Raw genomic sequence first — 21036 nt, 5'->3', positions numbered from 1 at the left:
GAGAAAGGTCTTCCTTTTGCCGTTGGTTCACCCTCCAATGGCCGCCGCGGTAGCGCGCTGCGGCCGGCGCACCGCGCTGTTCCGATGGCAGGAGCCAGGTGCTTCTCCTGGTCTCCCAAGGGGTGCAGAGCCCAAGCACTTGGGCCATCCTCCACTGCACTCCCTAGCCACAGCAGAGAGCTGGCCTGGAAGAGGGGCAACCGGGACAGGATCGGTGCCCCGACCGGGACTAGAACCCGGTGTGCCGGCGCCGCAAGGCGGAGGATTAGCCTGTTGAGCCACGGCGCCGGCCCGGGATTTTGTGTTTTATTCACTGCTGTAGATCCAACCAACACCTGCTACTTAGTAAGCTGTCTATAAATAACTGCTGCTTACAAATAAATGAATAAACAGATAAATAAAATGGCAAATAAATCCTTGCAAAATATGAAAATAATAATGTATTTTGATCCAGTAGAATTTTCCCGGGATGGGGACAGCGTTGGGACCCAGTACACTAAGCTGCTGCCTGCAACGTTGACATCTCATACCTGAGCGCTGGTACAAGCGCCTGCTACTCTGCTTCCCATCCAGCTCCCTGCTAATGTGCCTTGGAAGACAGGGGAGCATGGCCCAAGTCCTTGGGTCTCTGCCACTCTCATGTGGGAGACCAGGGTGGAGTTCCTGGCTCCTGGCATCAGCTTGGCCCAGACCTGGATGTTGTGGCCAATTTGGAAGTGAACCAGTGGATAGAAGGTCTCTCTTCCCTCTCCCTCTCCCTCTCCCTCTCCCTCTCCCTCTCCCTCTCCCTCTCCCTCTCCCTCTTTCTCTCTCTATTAATCTGCCTTTCAAATAAATAAGCCTTTAGAAGAAAGTAGTTTTTCCAGGATTAAATATCAGAAGTTCCATTCAACATAATTTATTACATTAGCGTGTTAAAGGAGAAAAATCACATGATCATATCAATAGCCATGACTTGAATGTGTCCTGGACAAGTTCACATGTTGGAAACTGAGTTCCCCATATGGCAGTGCTGGGAGTGGGGCTGAATGGGAGGTGTCTGGGTCCCAAGGGCTCCACTTCCCAGGTGGATCAGCACCGTTCTGGTGGGAGTGAGTTTGTTATAAAAGCAAGGCTAGGTTGCTTGCCTCTCTCTTTCTCTTGCCTAACCGCCAGCCATGTGACCCTCCAGCGTGTGCCGGCCTGGCAGGAGCCCTCACCAGAAGCCCCGCAGATGCAGGTGCCCGGACTCTGCAATCTTCCGGCCTCCAGGACTGTGAGCCAAAACAAACCTCTGTTCTTTGTCAATGCCCCAGCCTGTTGGTATCCTGCTATGGCAACGCAAAACAGCAACACATAGATACTGCAAAGATTCAGCACAATTCAGACAGCTATTCCTAAAATAATATTTCATAGCTAAGATAGAAGTGGAAAGAAAACGGCTTCAACTTTTAAAAGGACTACTTGCCAAATCCAGCAGGAACTGTTATTCTAAATAGTGAAATACTGAAATCATTGCAATTAAGATTAGACGGGTGACAGGAGTGACTGCTCTTGCTATTGCTGGCCGGCACGGCGCTGTAGTTGCTAACTAATTTAATCATATAAGAATATTAGGGGCCAGCACTGTGGAGCCGCAGGTTAAGCTGCTGCCTGCTACACCAGCATCTCATCTGGGCACCCGTTTGAGTCTCAGCCACTCAGTTCTGCTTCTGACCCAGCTCTCTGCTGAAGCCTGGAAATGGAGATCCAGTCTTCTGGTTTGACCTGGCCTAGCCCTGGCCATGGTGGCCATTTGGGGAGTGAACCAGTGGATGAAAGATCTCTCTTTGTCTCTCTCTGTCTCTCCCTCTCTCTAACTCTACCTTTCAAATACATAGAATACATCTTTAATAAAAAAAAGATAAAACAAAGTCAATGTGATCGAACCACTGCCATAATGGTGTAGGAATAAATAGAAAAATGGAAGCGATCAGGTAAATTGTGAATAGATCACAGATTATGATGATTTGTTATGATTATTATCATGAAGTGATATTGGCATCACAGGCGGTCTTCCTGTAAACAATGAATATTGGACACTGTCTCTGGCTTCATTTCAGAATGATCAAGTCCAGAATGATCAGAATGTTCCCCAAGGAGCAAAGAAAGCGATTTCTGCAGGAAGACGTAGGGTCCCCCACAGTCTGCCTAGCACCGTCCTCACCACCACGACGTGCCAGGAAAGGAAAGGTAGGCAGAGTTGACGAGGTAGAAGCGGAAAGCTTTCACATAGCTACGGATACTTCAAATAAGGTTATTCGGGTATATTTGTAACAACACTTAGAATATACTTCTGGAAGGGTTAATATCTATAATGTGTCAAGCACGTATACAAACTGACAGGTGAAAGATGACCCAATAGAAAAGAGTATAGGCTGGGTCCCGTGCTGTGGCATGACGGGTAAAGCTGCTGCCTGCAGTGCCAGCATCCCATATGCGTGCTGGTTCAAGTCCCGGATGCTCCACTTCTAATCCAGCTCTCTGCTATGGCCTGGGAAAGCAGTAGAAGATGGCCCAAGTCCTTGGGCCCCTGCCCCTGCATGGGAAGATGTGGAAGAAGCTCCTGGCTCCTGGTTTTGGATCGGTGCAGCTCTGGCCATTGTGGCCAGTTGGGGAGTGAACCAGCAGATGGAAGACCCTTCTCTCTCTCTCTCTCTCTCTCTGCCTCTTTCTCTCTGTGTGTAACTCTGACTTTCAAGTAAATAAATCTTTAAAAAAAGAGAGAGAGAGAGAAGAGAGGATAGGCAAAAGGTCTGGAGAGGATTTAGAATGGCCAAGAATCAGAAGAGAAGACGCTCAAAAACACCAGCTTCAGGAAATGGAAATTAAATACAAGTGACCTATCACCTTGTGCTCATTTGACTAGCAGAAGTCGGCAGGGCCTAGCACCCACTGCTGGGGGAGGGGCAGGACGGGGGTCCCAGCACGTGGCCCTGAGGCCATGGGACTTCTGCAGCACTGTAGAATATCATCTCTGAGCATCTACTAAAGTAAAACTCCCCCTGGCCAGCAGTCTGACCCTTGAGGATCCACTCCTTCGAACTGAGCCCCGAGCACGTAAGATATTCACGCGAGGATGTTTAGAGCGGCGTTGTTTCCAGAGCGCGAGCGTGGGGACGAGCGTGCAGGAAGGACCAGCCGGGGAACGGGAGCGTGTGACACAGCCGCTCCGTGCGGTACACGCGGTATGCTAGAAATGCGCTAGCCCCGTGGCAGCGCACTCGGAGGAATGTCTGAGAGGTATTTTTGGATGAATAATGGACCATGTGGAGGACAACATTCCATTTTTTGTGGAGCCAACCGTGCCAAAGCCACTGTAAGTATGGAATTTTTTTAAAAAAAGGAAAGAAAACAATCACAAATTTTCAAACAAGCACAAAAGAAAAAAAAGAGGGAAAAGAAAAAAGCCACCCTCTGACTCCCTGCTGCAGGAGGCATTGGTGTAAACATAGTTTCTTTCTACTGAGGATCTGGAGAGATGACAAGCGGTCTAAGTCAGAGGTCATTAGCAGGGTCCTTGCTAAAACCCGTCATTTTCAACCCAGGGGCTTTGGCAGGTGCCTCCGCGTTCCTTGGTCTGATTCAGGCTCTGCGAAGCTTAATCCAGAAAGGTTTATTTAAAGCACACCCTCGACTCCAGCTTAGCCTTTCACTCCGATGTTAAAATAGCATGACGACAAGGAAAAGCTAAAAAGGAAATCCTATTTTCACCAGAAACAGAACACTCATTATACCTGAAATAAGTGAAAGGCAAAGGAACAATGAAAATAATAAAGTCAAAAAATGATGCCACTCAATTCAGCTCCCACGGCCAGCAGATGGCTGGAACCCAGAGCCGGCTCTGTGTGGTGTAAAGGGAGGTGGGTGACCCAGTAGCAAGGAGTGACAGGCCCACCAGCACCAAGCCGAGACCTCTCCCCCGCAGTGTGAGAGAACCAAAAGACATTTGCCAAGCCCAGGAGTCTTCCGCGGCCGTGTCCTTTGACGCTCTGTCCTCGTGCCATCTGCAAGCCCCGGTGACCTAGCTCGGGGCCTTGCACAAATGCTGATCTAATCCGGTCCTCATCTCTCAGGTTACTGCCCCAGCCCTAGGAAAGCTGTGGTGCCTCCTGCAAGGTCAAGGCGCTGATGGTAATGCGTTCTTTCTGCCACAGCAGGCCGGAAAAAGCTAAAATTCTCTCTGGACAGTTTAAAGAAGACGCCAAAGCAGGGGCTGACATGTGGCTCTACTCTCGGCTGTTGGTGGAAGACAGCTCCTCACTGCTTCCCTTTCGCTCGCAGAGAAGAGTCATCTCCTTTATGGGGAAGCTGAAATAGACGTTCAAGGGCACGGGCCATAGAAAGGTCCCTGGAGAGAGCGCCCATCAAGACGCCGTGTAAAGTGCTTTGTCTTGCTTCTCCAGGCGGGGAAGGAACGTTAAGAATAGAACTAAGGAAGCAAGGCTCGCCAGTGGAAGTGTGGTGGCAGCGTAATTACAACGTGCCGGGTAATTAGGGTTTTCCAGGAAGTGCCTAGATTACAGGGCAAGTGCCATTTCCACGTTAGTTCCTCCTGAGAGAAATGATAGAGGCCTTTGACACCTGGGCACACCTGGGCACCTCGTCCGGGGCGAAGGCAGCTTTGTTCCAGCGTCTGCCACTGCGCTTCTTCCGTTGGCCCCCTGTCCCCTGTCACTATGGGCGACAGTCAGGGACGTGCCCCACCTTCCCAGCGGCAGGCAGCGCCCTCCCCCAGGGTCCCCCTGCCTCCTCTTTGGGTCCCCCAGAGGAGGAAACAGCGAAAAAGTGAGCGCGGGTGAGGTCGCCGAGGGCAGGCCTCTGTGAAATAGCACAGCCTTATTCCTGTCCTCCATACAAAGGCAGCCTTTCACTGTCGTGGAAAAACCCACCAGGGCCCTCTGGAAGAAGCGGCCGGCCCCTGTTTATTAAGCTCTCGCCCGGGAGGCCCTGGGCTGGCGGACACCAGTGCCACCCCTTCTAAGCCACACTGACCTCAAGTTGGCGGGTGGAGAAGGAAGCGTCTGTGTGAGGGGCTCCTGCAGGGAAGCCATGGAATTTTCCAGCAACTGGAGCAGCTGTTGCACACACAGTTGTTGCGACGTGGGGATGTTTTCATTCAGCCTGAAACACAGCCATTCAACGTTAGGCTTTAAAAAAAAGGGAGAAATCCAAGCCCACAGACGTCCCTGTGCTGTTCCCGCGCCTCGCTCTCGGGGATGGGGCAGGGGCTCTGAGAGTCTGCCTTGTGCACCCACGGATGGTTTTAAGAAACAGCTCCACGCTTTGGCACAGCCGGCCGGATTGTCAGGAAGGTGGCATCCGGGCGGCACCCCCAAACCGTGCAGCCTGCGCCTGCCTCTCACACGCACCCCTTTCTCTATTGCCCGCTGGGCTGCTTCCTGTCGCAGCCCCAGCAGCAGCTCCTCGTGGCCAGCACTGCTTCCTCTGAGCCCCCACCTGTCCTGCTCTTCCGTGCTTATCTGGCCGATAAAATCAAATGCGCTTGTAATCACATAATCTGAAAAGAAGAGAAAGATCTCCAGGCCAGTGTGTTCTCTAAACAGGGTCCACAGCCTGTAATCATTGAGAGACCTCATTTAGCATCACAACTCTGCACACTATAGTCATACACACCCACGTCCACATCCCCCAATAGAAATGTTTAATGAAATACAACATATTTTCATTATGTCCAATGCATGTTGCCATGTTCTATTCTGTGCTATTTTGCCCTATTTTTTCTTTAGTTTTTTCTTTTTAAAAATATTTATTTATTTATTTGAAAGACACAGTTACATTGGCCGGCGCCGTGGCTTAACAGGCTAATCCTCCGCCTTGCGGCGCCGGCATACCAGGTTCTAGTCCTGGTCGGGGCGCCGGATTCTATCCCGGTTGCCCCTCTTCCAGCTCTCTGCTATGGCCCGGGAAGGCAGTGGAGGATGGCCCAAGTTCTTGGGCCCTGCACCGCATGGGAGACCGGGAGAAGCACCTGGCTCCTGGCTTCGGATCAGCACGATGTGCTGGCCGCAGTGGCCATTGGAGGGTGAACCAACGGCAAAAAGGAAGACCTTGCTCTCTGTCTCTCTCTCTCTCACTATCCACTCTGCCTGTCAAAATAAAAAAAATAATAATAAAAAAAGAAAAAAAGAAAAAAAAGAAAGACACAGTTACAGAGAGAGGCAGAGACAGAGAGGTCTACCATCTGCTGGTTCATTCCCCACATGGCCACAATGGCTAGAGCCGTGCCGATCCCAAGCCAGGAGCCAGGAGCCTCCTCCGGGTCTCCCACGTGGGTGTAGGGGCCCAAGGACTAGGACCATCTTCTACTGCTTTCCCAGGCCATAGCAGAGAGCTGGATGGGAAGTGGAGCAACTGGGACTAGAACCGGTGCCCATATGGGATGCTGGTGCTTCAGGCAGGGCTTTAACCTGTTGCACCACAACACTGGCCCAACCACGGTTTTCTTCTTCTGGTTTTTTTTTTTTTTTTTTACATTTATGTGTTTGTTTTAAAGTCAGAGTTACGGGGGTGGGGGATGGAGAGAGAGACACATAGAGAGAGAGACACAGAGAGAGAGAGAGAGATCTTCCATCTGGTTCACTCCCCAAGTGTCTGCAACTGCCGGAGCTGGGCCAATCCGAAGCCAGGAGCCAGGAGCTTCATCTGGGTCTCCCAAAGGGTGGAAGGGACCCAAGCACTTAGGCCATCAATGTGTCCGCTGAGCCCAGGCCCCCTGCCGGCTCCCCTTCCTCTCCCAGTGCTCGGCCTGCTGGTGTCACTTCATGGGATGGGGGAGAGGGGCTAACTCTGCGGTCTGTGCTGTGGGAACAGTGCTGCTCCAATGTGAAATTCAGGCCTGGAATGCCAGTTTGGGTGGTGTGGGTTGTGGATAGGAAAATGGAAGCCACACTGGGTGTTTCCACAGGGAGGACTTAATCTAGGGACCTAGCAACACAGCTGCTGGAGGGCTGACACAACAAGGCCCAAGGTCCAGGCCACCCAGAGGCACTGTCCCAAGCGGTCACGTGGTTTCTGTGCTGACAGTGGCCGGGGTGACCGGGGGACAACGGGCCTAAGCGGATGTAGACAGCTCATGACTTACTGTGCAGCAGGCATCCTGGGCCTTGTGTTTCCACCACTGTCCCTTGTCCCGCAGGCCACAGGGGGACTGCACGGAGGTGGGAAGGGCTGTGTCACAGCCAAGGAACTCTGCGCTCAGGATGCCCCGATCTTGCAGGGGGTCAGCGAGCAAGGCTTCTAGACGAATCAGTTGGGACTGCTGGGAGAAATTTCTCGACAGAGACTAGTTTTCCCACAGTTCTGGTGGCTGGAATTCTGAAGCCAAGGGGTCCACAGAGCTATGTCTGCTGCAGTGTCTCTTCCTGGCATGAAGAGGGCAATGTCCCTCCCAACCCCCAACCCCGTCCTCCACGGTCTCCCCTCTGCGTGTGTCTGTCCCTCCTCTCCTCTCAGAAAGGACACACTGGACTTGGGTCTCCCCCTGTGGGCTCATGTACCTTAGTTATCCTCTTAAAGACTCCAAATGCAGTCACATTCTGAGATCCTGGGGCTTAGGACTTTGACGCAGGATTGGGAGGGGCGGATAAAATTCAGCCGGTCCCACCTGTACCACTGCCGTGACTTCTCTATTATCCTGGCCAGAAGCCCTCCCCCTCAGCGTGCATCTCCAGCTTGCAAGGCTGTTGGCTACGCAGACCGAAGATGTGTAGCAATGCATGGACAGCTGTCCCCCAGCAGATGGCCAGTGTCAGGAGCAGCTGCCCTCGAGAGCTGGGGACAGGAGCAGTCGGGGTTATCAGAACCTGCCTAAGTCTTGGAAGTTTTCAAGCCAGTGAGTTCAGAGGGTAATGTCTCCCAAGAGCCGAGGAGAACGGCTCGAAGCCTGGCCCGCCTCGGCTCTGTAGGAGAAAGGGATGCTGAGCTGACTCCACCCGAGCAGCCTGTGAGTGGGACCTCCAGGCACCAAGGACCATCTGAGCTCTGACAAGCTCCCTTAGAGCTATGACTGAATTTCACAAGATACGGTTTGATCAAACCCCCTGGTTCTAGGAGTTTATAAAGAAGCTGGGGGCCGTTATTGGGGTACAGTGGGTTAAGCCACTGCTTGCAATGCCAGCATCCCTTAGGAGCTCTATTAGAGTCTCAGCTGCTCCGCTTCCACTCTAGCTCCCTGCTAATATGCCTTGGAAAGTAGCCGATAATGACCTAAGCACGTGGGTCCCTGCCCCCCACATGGGAGACCCAGCTAGACTGGTCCAGGCTATTACCATTTGGGGAGTGAGCCTGCAGATGGAAGCGCTCTCTCCTTTTTCTCCATCATCTTGTCTTTCAAGAAGTTAATATATATATATATTTTTTATTTGTTTTTTTTCATTTATTAAACTTTTATTTAATGAATATAAATTCCAAAGTACAGCTTATGGGTTACAATGGCTTCCCCCCTACCATAACTTCCCCCCCACCCACAACCCTCCCCTTTCCCGCTCCCTCTTCCCTTCCATTCACATCAAGATTCATTTTCAATTCTCTTTATATACAGAAGATCAGTTTAGTATATATTAAATAAAGATTTCAACAGTTTGCCCCCATATAGCAACACAAAGTGAAAAAAATACTGTTTGAGTACTAGTTATAGCATTAAATAACAGTGTACAGCACATTAAAGACAGAGATCCTACATAATATTTTTTTAAAAATTAATTAATTTTCTATGCCATTCCCAATTTAACACCATTTATAATTAGTAAAGATTTCATCAGTTTGCACCCACACAGAAACACAAAGTGTAAAAATACTGTTTCAGTACTAGTTATAGCATCACTGCACATTAGACAACACATTAAGGACAGATCCCACATGAGATGTAAGTACACAGTGACTCCTGTTGCTGACTTAACAATTTGACACTCTTGTTTATGGCGTCAGTAATCTCCCTAGGCTCTAGTCATGAGTTACCAAAGCTATGGAAGATACCATGGAAAAGAAAAAAAAGAAGACCTAAATGAAAGATCTCTGCGAGTGAGATCCCAGTGGAAAGAACGGGGCCATCAAAGAAGGAGGTACCTTTCTCTGAAGGGAGGAGAGAACTTCCACTTTGACTATGACCCTATCGGAATAAGATCAAAGTCAGCGAACTCTAAAGGCTTCCACAGCCTTGGCAACTCATGAATATATATATTTTTTAATGTGGGGCTGGAACCCAATGCTGATGTCTGGATGAATGATCATTTCATATGTATGTATTTGAACAGCAGGGAGAGAGTGTGTGTGTGTGTGCACTCACATTGACTGATTCACTCCCCAAATGCACGCAAAAGCCAGGGCTGAGCCAGCCCAAAGCCAGGAGCCCAGTTGGGTGTCCCAGGTGAGTGGTAGGGATCCAAGCACTTGAGCCATCACCTGCCGCCTGCCAGTGTGTACATTAGCAGGAAGCAAAGAGGAAGGAGCAGCCTTGTCTCCAGCTAGCATCTCTTGCTTGTGGAAATTAGAGTTGACAGAGTTCTACTTCCAGCATAAAAAAGTAGAGTATGGAAAGCTGGATTTGAGGGGTCTTGATTTGGTGGGCTTACCTGAACCTGTGTGCCTGGATGTTTGAGTCCTTGGCTGCTCGGGCTTTTTGGGGGGTTGCTGTAGTTTTCCATAAGCTGTTACTGTTGGACATGGGCATACCGAGAGGCACCCTAGGGCACCCCCTGGTGCTCCTTGATCACCATAGTAAGCAATAACCCACTTTCCTCTGGGTGGCTGAGAGCAATCATCCCCGGCAGTAGAGAACCTCTTTTCTGCCTGCTGGCTTCGTGGTACAAGGCTCCGCCCATGGGCAGGTGGAATCGGTGCTGGGGTCCCCTGGAAAAGACACGTCATTAGGGGCTGAGACCTCCAAACGTGCAGAGCCTGAGGTGGTTGTGGTGAACACGTTTTCTGAGCGAGTTTTTAGCTGCAAGAGTCTAGTGGAGTCACTCCCACCTCCACCCCTCGAGTCCCAGACCCGTGTGTCCTGGCTGTGGGAGACACAGCATCGCGGGCTGGGGGCTGAGTCCTGTGGATACAGCTCTGTCATGTGGGGTGTTGTCTGGTGACTGGAGCTGTACCTGGGTCTTCAGCAGGTCTTCCCACTGTGCTCCTGGGCCTGCTACTTCTGGGTGATGGGCCAAGCGGTCAGACTGGGGAATTCTGTGTGCGCAAAGCCATGGCTGCACTTGCTATACAAGGAAATGAGTTCTTGCTATATCTGGGTCTTCAAGAGGGTGCAATAGGAAGTCTGGAGGGCGGGGTGGGAGTTATGAGCCGTACTGGACTCCTGGCAAGAGGTCTACACCCCTTGTCCTCACCTTCAAGCTCTCTCTCTCTCTCCCCCTTCTCTCTCCTCCCCTCCCCCCTTCCCCCCCCCTCTCTCTCCCCCCCATCTCTCTCTCTCTCTCTCTCTGTCTCTGTCTCCAAAGGCCCCCTTTCCCTCCCTGGCCACTTGCCCTGCACTTGCTGCCTGTGAACACCTCTGCTCTCAGGACACTGTCTCCTGGGCCTCACTGCCTGCGCCCCCAGGAGAAGGTCCTGCCCAGGCCCCCTGCCTCCAAGCTTTGCCACTCAAGGCTCTGCATCCTCCTCTCACCCAATGGGCCTCTCTCTGCCACGCCTCTGCAGCCCTGCCCTGTCCTGCCCTGCAGGGCTAAGTTTCTGGAAGACTTGGGGCTGCTGTTGGGCGTCTGAGCTCCTTCTGGAGAGCCCCGCCACTTGGCCACCCCAAGTCATTCACTAATTCCGTGAATGTGGGGAGTCCCGTCCACCTCCATCCCCCTGGGCACGAGGCCCAGCTGCCTGGTTGGGAGTTTGACCCCCAGGGAGGGTGCCTTGCATGGCCTGGCACAAGAGTGGTGCCCACCAGCCAGGCTCACAGGAGCACCTGTCCCCTAGAGAGGGTATCGGACATTGGGTCACAGCCACAACAAATGGTGCTGGCCCTGCCCCAGTGACCCTGCAGCCCACAGCCCGGGTCACCCGATCCTGAGTCTGCAGTGGAAACCAGGGTGTCGAGGTGGTGAAGAGGAGGAGGTCTGGGGCAGTGCCGGCCGCTGTCCAAGGTCAGCCCACGGGAGTGGGGGTGGGAGGTGTGGCCCCAGAGAGCGCCCTCGCAGGGGCAGCCTCTTGACACCAAGAGTTAGGGTTAGGGTTAGGGAGATGTTGGCAGGAACTCAGACCCAGACCCCCCACTGAGGATACAGCTCCCTGGCAAGGATACAGACCCCGGGAAAGACAAAGCCTATGGGAGAAGCGAGGGCTTGGAAGGAACCCGCTGAACCAACCCTCTTGTGAAGTAGACAGCAAGGCTGATCAAGGCCTGGAAAAAAGCAGGGAAGTGCAGGCAGCTCTACACTGTCCGGTGCAGTGGCGTGATAAGGAGGAAGTGGAGAGGGGAGAACCACCTGCAGGGAGAGACGGCTTGATAACGGACAAGAGGCCACTCCTGGCCACCAGGGTCCCTGTGGTCAGGCCTGCTCCCCTGAGTGCAGCCTCTGCCTTCCCTGGATGTTCGTACTTGGCCTTTGCCTTGGGGGTCCCTCCTTGCCCCACTGTGCTCTCATCTCTCCCCCTGTGGGACAAAGGCCCCAGTGAGCTGGACTTTGGACCACACACAGACCGAGGGGAAGATGGACTGTGGTGCCGAGTCGCCTGCCTCAGGCCCATGGGTCACAAGGATGATACAGTTGAAGCCTCTCAGAGTCACGGGGCTTCAGCCGTGCCCAGTGGGAGGCTTCGCTTTTCAGACAGGGAGGCTGGGGCTCGGGGACTTGGGGACTTCCCCAGACCTTGAGGGCCCCCTGACACACAGCAGGCCCTGTCTGTGACGATTGTACCTGGGGATGCCACGTGCCGCTGCTTCTCTCCATCTGCTCGCTCGCGCTCTCTCTCTCAGCAGAGAAGAACGGCAGAAAGTCCTGGGTTCAGATCTGGCCTCTGACAGCTGCTTGCCGAGTCACCTGAGCAGGTCACTTCGGGTCTGGTCTCGGAGCCCCAGCCTGCTCGCTCTTGCAAAGGAGGACCTGGCTTAGCAGCAGTGTGGTGGAAACAAGGAGTCATGTTTGTGCCTCAGGCCGCAGTGGCGTGATGGGAAGATGGTAGAAGACCAGAGTTTGGTTGCTGGCTCCAGAACCTGCTAATTGCCTCTGGGCAAAATTTTAGGCCCCCTGACCTCATCCTGATCCCTGACACAGGGATGGCATCGCTCTCAAAAGCAGCTGTCAGAGTGAAGCTTCTCTTCACCTAGTCACTGAGCAAGAGCTCCTTGGCCTATAAACTGCTCCGCGCCAGGCTCCATCTGGGATGCCGGGAAAACACATCCAACGACGTCCACGGAATCCAGCATCAGGAATTTGCCTCCTGCGGGGGGAAGACAGTTAAGAAAGAAACGAGACCATGCATGAAGGGTCTACTGTTCAGGCATGGAAAATGTTATGGGAAAAGGAGAGACAGAGGCAGAGAGAGAAGAGAGATGAGCCAGGGGGAGACCGATTGATTGTGGGAAAGCCCTGGGCAAGTCCCAGAGAATCACGTAAATGCCTGGCATTTGCCAAGTCCTCAACAAATGCACCGGTTCGAGTCCCGGCTGCGCCACGTCTGACCTGGCTGCCTGCTAACATCCTGGGAAAAGCAGTGGAAGATGGCCCAGGGACTTGGTGGGAGATGGTGACCTCAGCCCTCCACAGGTGCTGTGTGGGGGCCCTGGAGCCTAGCTGGCAGGGCCACGGAGCCAGCGGGAGTCATTTGGGATGACGGTGCCAGCCACACCTGTGAGAGGCGAGCCCCTTGAGCAAGGACAGCGTCACCGCAGCATCTGGGAGGTGACTCAGGGGCCTGTGGAACACAAGTCTCCATGCTTCCTCATCCTGCCTTGTCACGGTTTCTCCTCTAAGCGACCTCGGAGGAGTAGGCGCAGCAGAGAGCAAGGGACAGCTGCAGCTACCACGCCGGACGCCCACGCGACGGACGTGGTGGACGACCCGTCCCTCCCTCTTTCCCACCTCCCTTCAATTGTGCCTCCCTCCCTTCCTTTCTCTCTTTTTCTTCCTTGCTTCTCCTCCCTTGCCCACGTCCCTCCCATATGGTTTACATTCACCCTTCAAACGTGATCGAACGCCCGTGTGCCAGGCACTGTGGCCTGGCTCACAGGGGCCAACAAGACACGCGTGGCCCCTGCTGCCCACATGGGGAGTCTAAGGCCTTTAACAGCCACACATGGCAATAGCCCCTGGGGGCTCTGAACCCAGCCCACAGGGGTCCTTGCAGAAGTGGAGGCCAGGGAGGAAGCCCCAGGAAGCACCCCCAGAGAAGGCTGAAAGTGTGGTGAGTGCCCCAGGGAGGAGCACAGGAGCTGGGTTTGAGAAACAGAGTGTGCTTGTGGCAGCCCGAGAGTGGGCAGGTGCAGGGCAGGGCCGGCACTGGGGTCCACCGGGGCCTGAGAGGCTGCATGGGGACTCAGGGCTCTGCAGGGGCAGTGCCGGACTGCATCCCCCACCCCGGCTGTGGGTTCTGCTTGTGGAGCATTTGGGCTCTGCCCTCACCCCTCACCTATAGCCTCATGAGCAGGGAGCGCCCAGGCCCAGGACACCCTGCCCCAGGAGGCTGGCTTCCAGGCGTTGGCCAGTCCAAGCCCACTGGGGTAACGGTGAGGAAGTGCTTCAGTCTCCCTTCCTGGGAAATGGGTAGAATCGCCTTGGATCACTGTGTTGGGAGTCTGAAAGGAGGGACACGGGTGGGAGCGGGAAGGGAGCCTTGGGCTCTTTGAATGGACAGCAGAGGCCCAGATCGAGTCTCCAGTGCCCCCCCACGAAAGCCAGCAAACCAGAAACTGCGACCCCATCACTGTGAGGGGGTAACTTACTCCCCGAGCCCCAAAATTCCAAGGACGTCATCACATAGCCCACACATACTTTGCTATAGCAGAAGGAGCCTGGACTTCAGAGCTGGGAACACTTGAATTTGCATCCTGGATCTGCCACTAGCTGTGCAGCTTTGGGCCAGTCCCTCAACCTCTCTGAGCCTCTTTACTTCATCTCCAGCAAGAGGATGATTGCAGTGAGCTGTCCTTAGTCATTTCGAGGATTAGAGGCTGTGTTTGCGAGATGCGTAGTGCAGAGGGAGAGAAGAGTAGCCCTTGGCACTGGTAGTGCAGCGCTCTGGACAACGGTCTCCTAGCAAGTCCTCTCTCAGCCTCCTCTGCTAGGAAGCCCTGCCTGGCCTCCTCTGTGTGCCTGGCCGCCCACAGGGCCTCTCCCGCTACTCTCTTTTTAAGGTTTTATTTATTTATTTGAGAGGTAGAGTTACAGACAGAGGGAGAGACAGAGAGAAAGGTCTTTCTTCTGTCTGCTGGTTCACCCCCCAAATGGCCGCAATGGCCAGAGCTGCACTGATCCAAAGCCAGGAGCCAGGAGCTTCTTCCAGGTCTCCCATGTGGGTGCAGTGGCCCAAGGACTTGGGCCATCCTCTACTGCTTTCCCAGGCCACAGCAGAGAGCTGGATGGGAAGAGGAGCAGCCGGGACTAGAACCGGCACCCATATGGGATGCCGGCGCAGCAGGAGGAGGACTAACCTACTGCGCCACAGTGCCGGCCCTTCTCTCCAACTACTACTTTCTTTTTTTTTTTTTTAAGATTTATTTTATTTAATTGAAAGAGTTACAGAGAGAGGTAGAGACAGAGAGAGAGGTCTTCCATCTGCTGGTTCACTCCCCAGATGGCCGCAATGGCCGGAGCTGCGCGCATTCGAAGCCAGGAGCCAGGAGCTTCTTCCTGGTCCCGCATGCAAGTGCAGAGACCCAAGGACTTGGGCCATCTTCTACTGCTACCCCAGACCATAGCAGAGAGCTGGATGGGAAGTGGAGCAGCCGGGACTAGAACCAGCACCCATATGGGGTGCCGGTGCTTCAAGCCAGGGCGTTAATCTGCTGTGCCACAGCGCTGGCCTCCTCTCCTACTACTTTCTACGAACGTATTCTCAGGAGACACGGGACATTGGTCTTTGCTGCCACAGCTGCTGGGATTAAATTTCATCAGAAATAAAAACAAAACCCAAAACAGGGCTAGGTGTTTGGCACCACTGTTAAGATGCTGTTTGGCATACCCACATCCTGTATCAGAGGGCCTGGGTTCAAGTCCCGACTCTGTGTGTGACTCCAGATTCCTGGTCGTGGGCACCCTGGGAGGCAGCAGGTGAGGGCTCAAGGACTTGGGTCCCTATCACCCATGTGGGAAACCTAAACTGAGTTCCTGGCTCCTGGTTTCAGCCTTGCCCAGCCCCAGCTGTTATGGGCATTTGGGGTGTGAACCAGTTAATGGAAGAGCTCTCTTATTGTCTGTCTGTCTGCCTCTCTCCATCTCTCTGTTTTTCAGATAAAATGAGAATAAATATAAAGTTTAAAATTAAACCATATCAGAAACACAGACCCAGAAATCACTTTCTCCATAATGGTTTGTGTTCCACACACCAAGGTCTGTTACATTAGATACCAAACCTTCCTGGAACCAGGATGTGAGAGGTGGGCAGGTGGTCAGAACAGGGACACAGGGTTTCCACGGTTGTAGACACACACATTCATACACATGCACACACATGCAGAGGAACACAGATGCACATGATGACATCTCACACACAAGAAGAGATACATGGTGCCGGCGCTGTGCTGCAGTGCCAGCATCCCATATAGGCGTCAGTTCAAGTCCTGGCTGCTCCTCTTTCGATCTGGCTCTCTACTATAGCCTGGGAAAGCAGTAGTAGACGGCCCAAGTCTTTGGGCCCCTGCAGCTGCATGGGGTCCCGGAAGAAGCTCCTGGCTCCTGGCTTTGGATCAGCGCAACTCTGGCCCTTGCAGCCAATTGGGGAGTGAGCCAGCTGATGGAAGCCCTCTCCCTCTCTCTCTGTCTCTCTCTCTCTCTGCCCCTCCTTCTCTCTCTGTGTAACTCTTTCAAATAAATAAATAATTTTTTTTTTTTCAAAAAAAGAGAGAGACATATAGGGGGACTCCAAACATGGAGATGCACAGACAGTGGAGTACATAGCAAGTTATACTGTTTTTCCATTCCTCAGGTCTTGGTGTTTGTAAATCAGGGACAATAATAACATGGGGATATTGTGAGAATTACGCTGCAGGTACTGTGAGCATGCCTGGTCTAGAGCCTGCCTGTGAACATGCACACACACCCAGACCCAGCACAGCCTTGGCCCAGCCCAGCTCAGTCTGTTTCAGTTAGATTTCAACAAAGAAACCAACAGTGCCTTGCAAAGTCATCCAAATGTAATGTGCAGGTGGTCTGTGCAGCAAGGCCAGGAAGAGAGGGAGGGAGCCCGGCCTGGGAGCTCAAAGCTTTTTAAGCAGCCAGATGGTCATTTTTACACGGTCTAATGGCCAGACCTGCAGGGTCGCCCCCGCTGTGCCCCCTGAATCTCCAGGGGAAGGTGCACGCCCCCAGTGCCCGACCTGGAGAGGAGCAGAGACAGGCTGTGCTGTGTATCTGAGTTAATGTACCACCAGCCATCCTCAGAGGCAAGAGACAAGAGGAGCAGAATTCGGTGGCAGGGAGAAATCAGGCAAGCTGAGCACCAGGAGCAGGGGAAGTGGCCGGAAGGGGCCTGCCGGGAAAGCACGACTGACCAAGTGGCCAACTTGTGGGTTATGAAAGGAGTGGAAACGGCTTTTTCACAGTGCATTTGCTGCCAGAACACAAGTGTCATGAACACCGCCACGTCAAAGACAAAGTGGGAAAGGAAGACACGTGTCAACATCATTGGCAATAGACATGTGGATTTGAGCATGGCTGCTGCTACTGGCCATCTGGTCGACCACGTTGGGTGCGATGGGAAGGGGCTCACTCATGTATGCCTGTGTCTTGGGTAATAAATCACTGTTGCCCCAGGTGGGACACAGAGACTTGATCAGAATCACGGATGATGACAGGCACATCTCAGACTGCCTGTGCTGCCCGTCATTTGGAAGCTGCTATCTCCAGGAATGGGCAGATCCACGAGCACGCCCTCCGGCTTATACACTGGGTTTGAAGCAACTCATTGTTGGTGTTTACAAACTCGATCCCACGGGGACCAGCGCTGTGGCGTAGTGGGAAAAGCTATCGCCTGCAACGCTGGCATCCCATATTGGTGCTGGTTTGTGTCCCAGCTGCTCCACTTCTGATTCAGCTCCCTGCTAATGCACCTGGGAAAGCAGCAGAGGATGGCCCAAGTGCTTGGGCCCCTGCACTCACATGGGAGATGTGGGTGAAGCTCTGGCTCCTGGCTTCAGCCTGGCCCAGCCCTGGCTGTTGCAGCCATTTGGGGAATAAACCAGCAGATGGAACATTCTCTCACTCTCTCTCTGTCTCCCTCCCTCTAACTCTTTCAAATAAATAAATCTTTAAAAACAACAACAACAACAGAAAACCAAAGTAGATTCCACGGAGCTATCCTAACAGGCAGAAGAGATAAAAGGAAGCCGTTTAGGAAGACAGCACTTATGTGAGGAAAATTGGTTACAACCCTGACACAGCAGCAGTTGTGCCTATTTCTGGTTGGAATGGGGACCACACATTGGCGCCACGTGCTAACCAACAGGCCTTGGCTCAAGGGATAGAAAGTTACCTGTGAGGATTGTGGTGCCAGAGGACCACACTGGAGCCCTGGACAGCGTCCTACCACCAGCTCATCCACCTGACCAGCCCTGGCGTGTGTCTACACAAATTGGAGGCATTGGCACTGTCTCTGTGAGCCAAGCATAGACTGGTGTTCCCAATCCTGGCTTGTAGCTCACCTCTGCTCCAGTCAACATCATGGCGGAGCTACCATCTATTGAGATGCACCATGAAGCTTTGAGTGATGCTCTTCTTGGGGACAGCGTGGGCTTCAGTGTCAAGAGTGTTGTGGTGGGTGGGTATTTTGCTTCAGCAGGCGAAGCCACTGCTTTGGGTGCCTGCCTCCCCTATTAGAGTGCCAATTTGAGTCCCAGCTACTCCATTTCTTTTTTTTTAAGATTTATTAATTTATTTGAAAGTCAGAGTAACACAGAGAGAGAAGGAGAGTCAGAGAGAGAGAGAGAGAGAGAGAGAGAGAGATCTTTCATCTGCTGGTTCACTCCCCAGTTGGCTGCAACAGTCGGAGATGCACCAATCCGAAGGCAGGAGCCAGGAGCTTCTTCCGGATCTCTCACGCAGGTGGCAGGGGCCCAAGAACTTGGGCCATTTTCCACTGCTTTCCCAGGCCATAGCAGAGAGCTGGATGGGAAGTGGAGCAGCTGGGACTCGAACTGGCGCCCATATGGGATGCCAGTACTGCAGGCGGCGGCTTTACCTGCTATGCCACAGTGCCGGCCCAGGTACTCCACTTCTGATTCCTCTTCTTGCTGATGCTCCTGAGAGGCAATAGATGACGGCTCAACTGTTTGGGTTCCTGCCACCCACTTGGGAGACCTACATGGAGTTCCTGGCTCCTGGCTCCTGGGTTTGGCTTGGCCCAGTTCTGGCTGTTGTGGGCATTTGGGGAGTGAACCAGTGGCAAGAAAAATCTCTTTCTTCTCTGAATCTCCTTCTCCTCCTGTCACTTTGCCTTTCAAATAAATAAACAAGTAAATATTTTTTAAGGATTTATTTATTTATTTGAAAGACAAAGTTACAGAGAGGCAGAGGGGGAGAGAGAGAGAGAAAGAGAGAGAAAGAGAGGTCGTCCATCCGCAGGTTCACTCCACAAATGGCCGCAACACCGGAGCTGGGCCAATCCAAAACCAGGAACCAGGAGCTTCTTCTGGGTCTCCCACACAGGTGCAGGGGCCCAAGGACTTGGGCCATCTTCCACTGCTTTCCCAGGCTGAGAGCTGAATCAGAAGTGGAACAGCCAGGTCTCGAACTGGTAGCAATATGAGATGCCGGCACCACAGGTGGCTTTACCTGCTACGCCACAGCACCGGCCCCACAAGTAAATCTTGAAAATAGAACTTGTCTGTCAAAGCTGTTTCTCTTGGCAGCATAGCTGGTGACAGCGAGAACAACCAGCAATGGGCACAGCGGAGTTCACTGCTCGGGTGGCCATCCTGAGCCATGCAGGCTACATCAGCCCCGGCTCTGCCGCTGTGCTGACGTCACACAGCTCACGCTGCCTGTGAGTTTTCTGAGCTGAAGGAAGAGGCTGATGGCTGTTCTGGTAAGAAGCTGGAAGATGACCCTGAGTTCCTGGAACCTGCTGATGTGGGGCCACCGTTGACACGATTCCCGGCAGGGGAGCTTCTGCGACTCTCCTCCTCTGGGTCATTTTCTGCTCACGACAATGAGACAGTCGCTGTGGGTGTCCTCCAAGCAAAGAGGCTCCGGAGTAGGCCAGGGTCCCAAGACTGCCCAGAAAGCTCCGAGGGCTGAGTGTGACCCCGTGGCCTGCTGCCCCGGCCCTCATCACAGGTGGAAGAACGGTCTTACAGCCGTGTGTCTCCAGGGGCCGTGAAAGTGTAATAGGAAAACACTGTTCAGTGCTAACACTGCACTGGGAAGCGTTCAGAAGGAGGACGCTTTGGGGACCATCTGTTCCTGCGTGTGTGGCTCTTCCAAGACCCTGGCTTTCAAATCTCTACTTTTTAGTGGGAACACCTCGACCAAACATCTGTCACGGGACTTCGAGAGCCTTAAAGCAAAAGTCTGAGACATCCATGTCTTCTCTTGGTTGGCACTGAATTTTCCAAGGACCCAAGAGGCAAAAGGCAAGGAAGAGTTCCTTGGAGTTGCTTCTGGGGCTGGCAGCTGCAGAAGCTTCATGAGAATATGAATTTTTTAAAAAAAGATTTTATTTATGTATTTGAGAGGCAGAGTTATAGAGAGAGATGGAGGGAGAGACGGAGAGAAAGGTCTTCCGTCTGCTGGTTTATTCCACAAACGGCCACAACACCTGGAGCTGCACCAATCCAAAGCCAGGAGCCAGGAGCCAGGAGCTTCCTCCGGGTCTCCCACATGGGTGCAGGGGCCCAAGGACTTGGGCCATCTTCTACTGCCTTCCCAGGCCATAGCAGTGAACGGGATCAGAAGAAGAGCAGCTGTGACTTGAACCAGTGCGCATATGGGATGCCAGCGCTGCAGGCAGAGGTCTAGCCTGTTATGCCACAGTGCCAGCTCTGAGAACATGAATTTTTGAGTTAAAATTTTACATGTGAAATTGAGCTTTCCCATCTATTTCTTAAGGAGGGTGGATCTTATTTCAGGTACCAAGCTTGAAAAGCTATTTGAGGGGCAGGTGTTGCGGTATAGCTGGTTAAGCTGTTGCTTGGGGCACCTGTATTGCGTATCAGAGCACCTGGTTCACACAGAGGATGATCTCCCAAGTACTTGAGTCCCTGCCACCCACATGGGAGACCTGGATGGAGTTCCTGGCTCTTGGCTTCAGCCTGGTCCAGCCTCTGCTGTTGCAGACGTTTGGGGGAGTGAATTAGCAAATGGAAAATCTCTCTCTCTCCCCCTCTCTCACTCTCTCTTTCAAATAATATACCAATAAATCTTAAAATAAAGAAATTTAGTTTTAAAAGACCAGCTATGAGAAGGCTCTGTTCATTGCAATACTATTGGTTAGAACAGAAAATAACTGTTGACAGGTCATTTAGGAAACCAAATCCTGTAACATTAGAGGACACGTGTTGCATATACAGTTCTGTGTAATTACAGCAGCAGAGAGTAAATTTGCTGTTATCTCAAGAAAACAAAGACTAGAAATGCAGGCAGGTGTGTGCAGCCCTCTGTAACTCGCTCGCACCTGCCCAGGAAGGTGGCGAGCGGGGTGTGTGTGTGTGTGTGTGTGTGTGTGTTAATGCTGTGAGCTTAATCAGGGGAGGCTTGGGAACAGGTGTGGGGTGGGGAGAAGCTCTTTGTCTCATGGTCAAGCTGAAGGCAGTGAGGCTTCAGTCTTCGGGGGAAGTCCTCAAACTTTCTCCCCACTTCCTCCCGAGCTCTCCTGAGATCCCACGCTGGTCACACGAGCATTTCAGAG

The 21036-nt window shown here is 52.8% G+C and overlaps 1 pseudogene; it reads left to right on the top strand.

Annotated features, from left to right (window-relative positions):
* Positions 1-19427, top strand: part of LOC133752035 (elongation factor 1-alpha 1-like) — a 41391-nt pseudogene extending 21964 nt beyond the window's left edge.
* Positions 19428-21036: the final 1609 nt, after the last annotated feature.

This window comes from Lepus europaeus, chromosome 2, assembly GCF_033115175.1.
Source record: "Lepus europaeus isolate LE1 chromosome 2, mLepTim1.pri, whole genome shotgun sequence".
NCBI lineage: Eukaryota > Metazoa > Chordata > Mammalia > Lagomorpha > Leporidae > Lepus > Lepus europaeus.
The sequence above is the reverse complement of the archived record's forward strand: the minus strand, read 5'-3'. Positions and strand labels throughout refer to the sequence as shown.